At 37.0% G+C, this 12,922-nt stretch overlaps 1 pseudogene; it reads left to right on the top strand.

Moving 5' to 3' along the window:
* The window catches only part of LOC127214621 (RRP15-like protein), a 40,049-nt pseudogene extending 27,473 nt beyond the window's left edge, over positions 1 to 12,576 (top strand).
* Positions 12,577 to 12,922: the final 346 nt, after the last annotated feature.

Genomic DNA, 12,922 nt, shown 5'->3' with positions numbered 1-12,922 from the left:
TACCTCCAAGATTGACACAGGGTACCAAGGAAGTTGCAGTTCTCTTTTGAGTCTTGATCTTATTCATAAAATAAAACTTTTATAGTGGACTCAGAAAGAAGCTAAACCTGGACTTTGCATGAAAAACAACAAAACATGCAGGCTGTAAATCTGTGGCTGTCATGAGGAGGGAGATGGAGAGAAGAAAAAAAGCTATGCCTTTAGAATTAAAGTCCTAGAGAGTCAATATGTTTAGCAATGGAGGTTAGCAAGCATCTGCATGAGAAAGGGTGAGAAAGGCCAAAGTGTTAGGAAAAGCATGCTTAGGCTTTGACTGCTGTTTGAGAACCAGGAAAGGGAAAGAATGCTTAGTACCAGGCTGCAGATCTGAGTTCAGAGAGCAACCGATTCCTGATTCCAGGCTTCCAGGACAAGAGTAATCTAAGCATTCTGAAGATAGGAGTGGGATGGTGAGCTGACGGGCAATAAAACAAAACAATTGGATTTAAGTGCACATGACTATTTATAAGATATATTTGTGGTACTCCCCTGCCCCAAGCTTGTATACTGTTGGTGTTCTCACACATTCTCTACCCATTGGGCTTCCAGTCTTTCTCTGAAGATTGGCTTGGGCATGCTCCATATGCTGTATGAAGCCCAGACTCATTTCATGTTAATCTTGATGAATCTTCTTTTAGCCTCATAGTTCCCATCACAGTTCCTTTTGGGTGTTATTTCAGAAAAGTCCAACAACAGTGACAAGAAGCAGATCAGTGTTTCTATTTCCCAGTGAGAGACACAGAAATGGGAACTTTGGGAAGTGGGAACATTATATTGTAATAGTATATTGTAATAGTACACAGGCAACTATATGTTTGTCAAGTCCCCCCCCCAAATGTTCACTTTGGCATTTAAGTCTTGTTTTGTGGCCTATAAGGTGGGCAGTTAAAAATGTTTTCAGGCATGTTCCTTTTATGTTGGGTGGGATATTCTATATGTATGTTAAAACCAATGGATCTATGGTATAACTTAGCTGTCAAGTGTTTTGGTGGTTGTTAGTTTGGATGACCTACTTAGATGGGTGAGGACATGCAGAGAGAGCCATTTGGTAAAGTGCTCATGAGGAACTAAATTTTGTTCTTCAGAACTCATATAAAAATCTGGGTGCCCTGATGTGTTCTTGAAATCCCAAGACTGAGGAAGTAGAGATAGAAAGATTCCTGGAGTTCACTGGCCAGTAGCCAGAATTGCCAATCAGTGAACTCCAGGGTCAGCAAAAAAGCCATTTCAAAATATAAGACAGAGAATAATTGAAGACAATGCACCATGCTGTAAACAAATCTGCACACACATGTGCGTACATGAGAACATTTACACACATATATACACACAAGCCAATCTAGACCTGAAGTAGCATTGAAGTCTCTCACTATTAATGAGCCAGAAAAAATATATAGTCTTTTATTTACTTTAGTGTTTTATAAAACTGGATACCCCAAAATTCTGTTTATAAATATTTACAACTATTTCTAACTTCCTAATAAGCATCCTACTACTGTTAATGTGAGTCAGTGTGTCAGCTTGTTTGTAGGTTTCACTTGTTAAGTAGGTTGGTTTTCATCTCTTGACTCTCAGTCACTGGATGCTTTTCCTATTTACATGAGTTTCTTTGAAATAGCATACAGTTGTGTTGTTTTGTAATTCTATTAGTTTAGCTGCACCTTTCAATCACTGAGTTAAGGCCATTTGAATTCTAAGTTATCATTGAGAAGGTTTGCTATTCATGATGATTCAGTTGTTTGGTTTGGGTAGTTCTGCTTCTTGTAGTATTGCATATTTTTGGTTCATTGTGTTGATCATGATTGATTCCTGCTCATTTCTCTTCTGTTCTTCTGTTGCTCTCATAACAAGACCACTTTCCTGTAGATGGATATGACTGGATAGCATTCTTTTAAGAATTTACTGCTGGCTTAGCTGTCATGAATTACCACAGCTTGGGCCTGTCATGAAATATTCTTATTTTTTCGTAAATTTTTAAAGATAATTTTGCTGTGTATAGCAGTATCAGTTAATAGCCATTAACTTTTACAGCATGACCTGTATCATCCCATGTTTCCCTGTCTTTAATGATACAGATGTGATGTTATTCTGATGTTAGCAGGGTAAAGGTAAGAATGAAGAGGAGAGTGTGTAGGCTATAAAAGCAGTACAGAAAATACTGCATATTAGGTCTAGAGGAAAAAAGAATAGACTTGGAGCTCTTCCCAATGAGGTACTACTTACAACATACTAATTGGATACTTACAGTACAAACATGTACACACTAAGTTTTTAATTTAAAAATACTTCAAATAAACTAAAATTAGCAATAAAGTGAAGAGGAAGCAGAAGGCATGATGCTCTAGACAGTGCTTCCTCCTGATTGGAAGACCCACTTCTGCTTACTTTGATTCTATCTCTTAGGATCTGCACCAAATCCCATCACAAATGTCCTGTGACCTATATAACCCCTCTGAGTTGTGGTCAGAGTGTTGTAATGAGAGTCATTCATGTCCTGACCCTCTTACCAGATTTCTGCCAACTCTACAGCCTTATAGCTTGGATCAGTGGCCCCTATCTACTGTACCACAGCTCACATACAACCTCACTCTTCTGGATCCCTGGTTAATCTCCTTTTGGGGTAGGGATTGTTGATGTGGGGAATTGATAAGCATAAAATCTCAATCTTAGGTTCCTTACCCCTTCTCTGAGGCTGTGCCTGTGGGTTGCTAAGCGCTTCTCTTCTGCTGGCTTCAGGTTGGCTAGATCCAGCCTCTGACCATCTATACAATGTTCCCTACCACCTGACCAACAAATAAAAGCACAACAGGTAATTTATTGTTTATACAAATTAAAAACTAAATCTGTTTAGACATAAACTAAAAGAGAAGTACAACAAAATCTGGGAAATTACCATGCTAAAAAAGAACAAGAAAGGTATTAAATTCTATGACATAGCTACATAGTCTCTTAATCTTCTAGCATGTTGTAAAATAATACACAAAATCTAAATTCCAAGAGAAAGTAGAAATTCAGGTGGAACATAAAATTGGTAAAAAAAAAAAATGTTGAATAATTTATTTTTGAAGTATTTTTGGGGAAAGCCTATGCAGACTCAGTCATTGTTTTTGAAATCTCTTTGCAACAGAATAATTTTTAAAAATTCTGTGTATGTTATTAGGGATTGATTCTAGGGCTTTGGCAATGCCAGACCAACATTCAGCATTCTACTCTCCTTAATATCCAGGCCTTTTATACTTTGTGTTTTGAGATGAGGTTTTTGGAAATTGCCTAGACTAATCTTGAATTTAGTCACTCTGCAGCCCAAGCTGGTCTTGGACTCATGATCCTCCACCATTAGCCTAGTAAGTATCTAGAATTATAGGCCTCTTCCTGGAAAAAATATCTTTCAATGATCAAACAGTAAATCTAAGAAATTTTTTTCCTATTTTGTAGCATCTGAAAAGATAAGACAATACTTAGTCACATTTAAGAAAGAAACATAAACACACACAGGGTGAAGAATGTCTTCTTTCCAAAACAGTAACAAGTTACCAAATACTATGTATTATATGTGCCTCTGCTGCAATATGACTCAGAATGGATCTGTGTGGTGGTTTCAGTGAGGCCTCTCTCATTGCCTCAGGTATTTGCATACTTGGTCATTATTTGGCAGCACTGTTTGGGGAGGCTGAGAAGGTATGTACTTGTTGGAAAAAGTGTGACACTATGGGTAGCCTTTGAATGTTTAAAGACTCATTTTGAGGTTGCTTTCCATTTTGCAGTTGTAGTTCAAGCTACAAGCCCTCAGTTTTCTTCTGCTGCCATTCCTTCATTCCACCCTCATGAATTCTAAAAATCTAGAACTGTAAGCCCCAACAAACTGTTTCTTATGTAAGTTTCCTTAGTCACGGTGCTTTATCACAGCAATGGAACAGTTACTAATACATTTTGTTTTGTTATTTTACTACTGTATTTTAATCACTAGTCATACTAAAGGCAAGTTTTTTTCTTATTTTACATATCGTCCCAGTTCCCTCTTCCTCCTATCCTCCCATTCCCCTACTCCCATCCCACTCCCCATCGATTCCCCAAGGAGGGTGAGAAGGCAAGTATTTGTTTGTTTGTTTGTTTGTGATCCTAGCCTTTAACTGCTGAGCCATCTCTCCAGCCCTATAAATTCATTGTTAAAGAATGATAGAATAGGGATTCAGATCCCTTGAATTGGAGGTAAGAAGGATTGTGTGACTCAATTCAGATGCAGGGCTTCAAACCCAGCTCCTCTGGGAGAACAGCCAGTGCTATTAACATGTTAGCCATTTCTCCAGCTGCAGTAGTTTTTTTGATTCACAATCTTTGTGTATAGGCTACACTGGCTTTGAATTTACCTCATGATGTGGGAGTTAGCGAAAACCTGGCTCTTGGGGTGAGGTAAGATGGAAAGCCCCTGGGTTCGTACACATTTCTCATGTTCCAAGAGATGGGTAAAGGACAGTTTAAATTGAAAACCTGTATGGCCCAAATATAAAAACTGAAAACTCCAGCCCCTATACTGATATCCCAACTCTCACACATTACTTGATCTAAGAAATAAATCTTGACATTGAAACAAAAACACTTCTTAGCTACACAGGATTAATAAGAAGGAACGTCACCAGCAATTTCAGGTATATTTTCCCTATCTTGGCAGCTATGCAAGATCTCAATACATTGGAGACTTACTGTAAAATAGCTTTTCAATGGAGTAAACCTTACAGACTTAACATTCCCATTATGATACTGACCTGATATCCTACAAGATATATTTCCTGTGTTGCCAATGAAATAAATTCCCTCCATAATACTCATATCATTCTCCTTGAAGCTTAAGATCAAATATCATGGCAAAGTATAGACATGTAGGACAACTGAGCTGCTTCTAGTCTAGTACTTGATTGACTGCATAGGAACAAGTGATGCAAAAGGGAAAATTATGCTGCATAAACAACAAATAACTGTTATTTTCAATTGTAAAGGCAGGAAAGAATTTGAGGAATTCAACAAATTCAGTGAGTTCCACGACTGGCACCATAACTAATGGGAACACAATCTCCAGTTAAAAAAAAAAAAAAAAAAAGAAAGAAAGAAAGAAAGAAAATAAAACATAGACAGTTTTTATCAAACACAAACACACAGGAAAATGATTGACATGTGGACATTTATAAAATGACAAAGACATTTTAAAAGTAAAATACATACATATTAAGATTCAAATAAGATTTCAAGGAAGAGGAAGAAAATATGAAATAGTGTAAAGCAAGTAAACAAGCTTGGAAGTTCATGTAAAAGTTGAACTTCTTGAATGGGAGATATCTGGTTTCTTTCTCTTGTTGGATCATTTTAGTAGTTTTTTTTTTCATTTTACAGATACAGTATATTTGCCTGTATGTATGTCTGCATACTATAGTCATTCAGTGTTCTGTAAGGACAGAATATGCAGATCCCTGGGATGTAAGATGGATGGTGAGCCACCACTAAGAACTTGGGAATTAAACCTATATCCTGTAGAAGAGGAGAAGGCAAGTATTTTTAATGTGAATATGTTTAAAGGATGTGGTTTGCAGTGAATGCACAAGTGATATCCATAACAGAGCTAATCATTTCACTATGCAAGAAATATGATCAGAATAAGGTGAAAGAAAAAAAAACAAAACAAAACAAAACACTTTTTAAAAATGAATCACAGTAGTAATCATGTTCTATGTATACATTGGCTCCAAACAAAATATTTCATGTCAGCTTCAAGGTGGCACCATTATCTATTGCTGTTGTCATGATTGCAGAGTTTAACATAAAATTCATCCCACTCTTGTTCTTGAAAATCAGACTAATTCAATACATAACCACCCAATTATGAAACCTTTTCTTTTAAGACAGGTATTATGCAAACACAGTAGGGAAAATCAGAATCACTGTGATTGAGATAAGATGATGACACTGAAATAATATGGTACATGTAATACATATTGATTTTTTTTGGTATGTGTACCTTGCCCTCCAGACTATCTTCATTCTTTTTGAAATGCTTAAATGTGTTTATTGGGAAAATCCAGTATAATAAAGTAAAATATTCTCCAAATGCTTCACACTGTTAATGATTTTGTGGCCTGTCTTCCAAAGAAGTGTTTGAAGTACAATACATGCAGATAGTGATAATCTAAGTGAAACAGATCTTTGTGTATTTAAAGAAAGAAATTAAAGAAGATTAAAAGATCTCCCATGCTCTTGGATAGGTAGGATCAACATAGTAAAAATGGCAATCATGCCAAAAGCAATCTACAGATTCAGTGCAATCCCCATCAAAACCTCAGGACCTCAAAAGGATAATACTCAACTTTTTATGGAAAAAACAAAAGAACCAGGATAGCCAAAACAACCCTGTACAATAAAGGAACTTTAGGAGGCATTATCATCTCTGACTTCAAGATCTACTATGGAGCTATAGTCCTGTAAACAGCTTGGTATTGGCACAAAAATACACAAGTAGACCAATAGAATTAAGTAAAAAATCCCAATATTAACTCACACACCTATGAACACCTGATTTTTTAACAATACAGCTAAAATTATACAATGGAAGGAGGACAACATCTTCAACAATTGGTGCTTGCAAAACTGGATGATGGTGCAAAACATGGACAGGCACATGTCTGTCACCATGCACAAAACTTAAATCCAAATGGATCAAAGACCTCAACATAAATCCAGCCACACTGAATCTCTTAGAAGAGAAAATATGAGTTATACTTGAATGTATTGGTACAGGAGACTGTTTCCTGAACATAACACCAGTAGCACAGACATATACTGAGATCAACAATTAATAAATGAGGCTTCCTGAAACTGTGAAGCTTCTGTAAGGCAAAGGTCATAGTCAACAAGACAAAACAGCATTCCACAGAGTGGAAAAAGACCTTCACCAACCCCACATCTGACAGAGGGTTGATCTCCAAAATATACAAAGAACTCAAGAAGCTATTCACCCTTCCTGATCTTAGCCCACATCCGACACAGTAACTGTAAACTTTAGTGGTACAGTATTACAATCTAATTCTCAACACAAACCTAAACCCCAAAGCTAAACCTAAGGCTATTCTTAACACTTAAGCCTTAAGCTTTACACAACATTATCCCTAATGGTAAACCTAACCCTAACCTTAACTATGGTACAAAATATTACCTAATTCCACTCTATACTTACTTTTAACCTTAACCCCAACCTTGAAATTAAATCTTGCTCAGAGAATAAGAAATGGGCACAAGGTCTTACACTTAACCAAAAAGATATTCATAATTGATACCTGCTGGGAAGGGGAAAAATCAGTATTCTCCAAAGGAATGACACTGGGTACAACTACAATTAATACTAACTATAAGCTTAACCTTAGCCCTAGACCCTAGCACAAATCCCTAACCAAAACTCCTAACTACATCCCTTATCCCAACCTAACTTCTAACCCCACAACCATCTATTCAAGATTCTATATTTTCTCTGATGCATATTTTGGGCATTCTTGTAAGAAAAAAATCAGATGGTTGCAGTTTTATGAGCCAATTATATAGGCCTTCAATTATTCTATGGATTTGTGTTCTGTGTTTCTGGTTTGTGTGTGTGTGTGTGTGTGTGTGTGTGTGTGTGTGTGTGTGTGTGTGCAAGCGCGCGCGCATGCATGCATACATGTGGCATATTGTAATATAAAGTCAGAAAGTCAGGTATGAGGATATCTCAAACATTATTATTTTTAAAAGATTTATGAGAGCTTTACAATCTAGTACATTTACCACTGGAGGCCAAGAAAGGGTGTCACATTCCCTGGTACTGGAGTTATAAGCCACCATATGGTTGCAGGGACCTCTACAAGAGCAGCAGTGTTCTTAATTGCTAATCTGTATCTCCAGGTTCTCCTGTATTATCCTTATTGTTCAGTATTACTTTAGTTATTCAGACCCTTTTGTGCTTCCACATTAATTTTAGGATTATTTTAAACTGCTCTAAAGAATGGCATTGGTCATTTTATGAGAATTACCTTGAATCTATATTGTTTTGGTAGCATAGCAATTTTTACAGTAGTAATTTTACTAATCTATGAGTACAGCTATTTTTCTTCATGTATATTCTTTGATCACGTTGGTTTAAAGTTGTAGAGTTTTTACAACTCTAGGTTTAATTCCAGGGCCTCTTTTTTTTTTTTTTTCTTTAAAGATTATAGTACATGGGATTGTTTCCTTGATCTTTCTCAGTATATTTGCTACTAGTGTACAATAAGAAGAATCTTAATTTTTATATATTAACTTTATATTCTGCCAACTTAATGAACATATCAGTTGCAAACTTCCTGGTGTATGTTTTAGGGTTTATATACATCACCTGAAATTATGCTTTGTCTTTTCTGTTGTATCCTATGGTTCTCTTGTTCTACAGCTCTAGCTAAGAATCAAGGACTGTATTGATTGGGAAAAGTGTAACATCCGTGTCTTGTTCGATTTTTGTGGAAATGCTTTAATGTTGGCTATAGGCTTATCACATACAGACTTCATTATTTTGAGTTATATTCCTATTCTGAATCTGAATTTCTTGAGGACTTTTATTGTAAGGAGACATGTTATTTTCTCAGAAAGCCTTTTCTGCATCTATTGAGATGACTGAGTGATTTCTGCCTTTGAATCCACTTATGTAGCAACAAATAATAGACGTATACTGAACCATGCCTGCATTCGTCTCATCCTGGTTTAATTATGTTAGGTCATATGCATCTAGAAATTCAGCCATTTCATTAGAGATTGTGGGTGACCCTACTTGGACACCCCTTGGAGGAGGGAGTGAGAAGACAGCACCAATGTCTCAGGCACCGGGAGTCAGTGAGTATCAGAGCATTCTGCAGACTCATTTATTAAGGAAGTTGGGTCTGCCTTTATGTCCCCTCCCAAGGTCCTACTGGCTCAGGTCGCTGACTGCTGTGATGTCCTTTCCTCATTGGTGTCTCTGGATCAAGTGTCTCTTCGTCAGCACTCTCTGGGCATGGAGGCAGGCTTGTTCAGGCTGGTCTGGGCACTTATAGCTTGGGTAGGCTGGCCACAGTTTCTCCTACAAGATTTTCCAGTTTCATGGAATACATCTTTGAAGTGTAAACTTAGGATTTTCTCAGTTTATCTGGCTCTCTGTTCAGCTCTAATTTTATCAATTTGGGTTGTCTTTGCCCTTTCCCCAGATTTGTCTAAGGGGTTGTCAACTTACTTGTCTTTAATATGTTCTAATTTCACCCTCTTGCTGTGATAATACCTCTCTGACCAAAAGCAACTTGGGAAGAAAAGAGTTTATTTCACCTTGAACTCATAGGTCACAACCTGTCATTGGAGGAAGTCATGGTGGAAATCAAACAGAAACCATGAAGAAGCAATAGTAATTACTGTCTTGCTCTGTAGTTCACATGTTAGCTCATTCTCAGCCCATCCTCACCTGTCCAGGGATGGTCATACCCTGTGGGCTAGGCCATCCCACATCAGATCTCAGTAACTAAGATTAGGTATGGGTAGGAAGCAGAGTTGGTAAGTAGCTGGGAAGGAAATTTTGGGGTAATATTACAAGTAAGTGGATATAGTTTAAGAATTAGTTTATAGTTTTTTAATGTGTGAATGCCTGTATGAATTTGTGTGTAGCACTTGAATGCAGATGCCCAAGAAGGTCAGCAGTATAACTCTGGATGGTTATAAAGGAAAAAGGGGGCTAGAGAGGTAACTCCATGGTTAAAAGTATTTGTTGCTCTTGCAGAGGATCTAGGTTTAGTTCCCAGCATCTACATAACCACCAACAACTGTCTGGCATTGAACTTCTAGAGAATGATGCCTTTGCTGTCACGTGCATGTGGTAAAGACAAACATGCAGGTTGAAAACTTAAATATAAGATTTTTTTTTTTTGGTTTAAGTACAAAAGAAGAGGGGTTAAGTATAAAGGAGGAAATTACATGCAAATATGAAGAGATAAAATGTAGGTGAAAGTGTAGTAGTGTATCTTTGGGTGAAAAGATCTACAGAGCAATCCTAGACCCTAACAATGTGTAAACAAATGTATGATGAGACACATGTTCAAGAATAGATGGAAAGAATTGTTAAAATGTGTAAGGAGTAAAATTGCTGACACAGCTGCAGAATTGAAAAGCATTTCCCAGATACTTTCTGGTGCTGTGTGGCAGAGGGGGTAAATGGAAACATTGGGCTCTCTAGCCTATGTTCCACGTAGTTCTGACATGTGAGGGAGGTTTGTAAATCCTTTCCTGACAGTTCCCTCAGAACTTAATTTTGATGTCTTCAAATCCTGGAGGCCCCATGTATGCAGAGCAGTACTTCCCATGCAGTTTCTATTGCTCTCCATAGCTTGATTCTGCCTCTTTCCTGCAGAGATCTTCCCAGGCTTAATAATTTTGTTTCTAGACTGAAGAGTTTCAGAGGTTTACACCATTACTGTCATGGCAGGAAACATGGCAGCATGCGGGTAGATATGGTGCTGAAGGAGCTGAGGCTACATTCATGTCAGAAGATAACAGGAAGTAAAATGGCACACTAGACCTGGCTTGAGCAATTCAGAGATCAAAGCCTGCCCCTTAGTGACACACTTCTCCAACAAAGCCACACCTACTCCAACAAGGCCACCTCCTAATTGTGTCATTCTCCATGGACCTATCGGGGTCATTTCTATTCAAGCTACCACAAAAAGTCTCTTTGGAAGACAGAATGTGTTGCTGCTTCAAACTAATGTTTAATTATATTCTAAACCTAACCTCAATTTCTTACACTAATGTGAACTCTATTGCCAACCTTATTAACCTAACATCCCAAATCCTAAACCCTAATCCTATCCTCAATCCTACTCCAAACAACTACCACTATCACTACACTATACTCAAATAATAACCTAACTCTGATCCCAACCCAAACCCTAAAGATACAGAACACTGTACCTCATGTTTAACCACACTACTAACCACAATATTCTTAACCACACCCCAAACATTAATCTATAATGCAAAAACCAAAACCTAAACCCCTAACTTTAATACCCAATCTCTAGATGTACCACAATGACTTATCCTAATTCATAATAAAAACTCTCTTACCTGAAACCTAATTTCTATTCCTCTAAACTTAACCCTAATCTTGAATCTTAACTCTAACCCTCTCAATGCTCTGAGCTACAAATAGAACAAAACAATACCCAGGTGTCAACATGACAGAAACAAACTTTTATTTGGCAGCTCTCCACTGTGTATGAATCAACTTCTGGCCATCTTGCTTCTCTTTACACACACACAAAATAATTATAACTTAAAACATTTTTTTTAAGAAATCTACTATAAACCATTCTTTAGTAAATACAACCACAGCATTTATTACAAATTGCCATACTAATTGAGATACTTATTTTTAATCAAGTATTAAATCTTACCTGACTGTGGCGTTCATTTTTAATCCCAACGATCAGGAGGCAGAGGCTGGTGAATCTCTGAATTCAAGGCCAGCCTGGTACGTACTGAGTTCTAGCCAGTCAGGGCTATACAGTGAGACTCCCCCCCCCCCCCTTAACTCCCCCAACACAGGTAACAAATCTTAGCTGATTATATGAGAATGCAGAATATAGAAAACCAATATTTTTCCAGGGTTGAATCATCAATGCTGAGCACCCTTCACATAAATTAGTACAAATTAGTACAAAACGGCAAAAGTACATTTAGGACCATTGCAGATAATCCCAAACCAAAATCCACTAGGCAATATTTATAAAATACATTTCAGTAAATTAGCAAGAAATTTTTTAAAATCAAGTTGTATAACACAAGGTAATTTAAGGTATCATAATTTCTTACTTGCAAACTGATAAGTGACTAGAAAAGTATTAAAAAATTTCAACTTTGCAAAGTGAAAAAGTTATGAGCTAATTCACTAAGGCAACATTTTATAGATAATAAAAATCTATGTCTACAGTATTTATAGTTAATAGTAGTGATATTAGTATATAGTACTGTCCTTAACATTCACAAAACTACAGCACACTACAACCCAGAGCAACATCTATTCTTTAAGACTCCATTCACAATATGGGGCCTTTTAAAGTGTAGCATTTATATCATTACCCTTTCATATATTTACATCAAATATTTTCAGTTTCCTATTTAGTTACCCCTATCTAAAACAAGCAGTAAAATAATACACTGCACGTTTGGAGTAGATTATACTCTATTTCTGAAACTTGATAGCATCATCTTTAGAAAACCTATAATAACCTGGGAGATAAGCTTCTGGTCTTGCCTGTAAGGGATTTAAGATGAGACAGGAAGACTCACCCTGAAGGAGGTGATATTATTCCCTGGGTTTGGGTTCAAGACTGTATAAAAGGGAGAAAGCTAATAAGTCATGAATAAGCATCACTCTTTGCTTGATTGTGGATACAGTGTGACATGCTCCAACAAGCTTCTCCTGCTGTGACTTCAGTGCCATGTCACACTGTGACACAACTCAACCTCTGAACCAAAAGAAACTCCTCCTAGCTTGTTTTGTTGGAATATTTTATCACAGCATTGGGAAAAGTAACAACACAACAACTTTCAGTTATAAAATTGTCTAATAATGTGCATATCACAAACCACCTCTATTGTTGGAAGACTATACTTAAGAATTTTCACGTCGATGTATGCCTCTCTAAAAGAAATGGCAACTCATTCTTTTGGGACATTTCTTATTCTTTTGGTAAGAGTACTGGGGACTGAACTTACATTTTCACATGTGCCCAGCAAGTATTCCACCTAATGAACAACATATCCAGTATTCTTCCTCTTTTTATTACAAGATAGGGCTTAAATTGCTTGGGCAAGT

Source organism: Phodopus roborovskii, unplaced genomic scaffold (genome assembly GCF_943737965.1).
Source record: "Phodopus roborovskii unplaced genomic scaffold, PHOROB, whole genome shotgun sequence".
Lineage (NCBI taxonomy): Eukaryota > Metazoa > Chordata > Mammalia > Rodentia > Cricetidae > Phodopus > Phodopus roborovskii.
The sequence above is the reverse complement of the archived record's forward strand: the minus strand, read 5'-3'. Positions and strand labels throughout refer to the sequence as shown.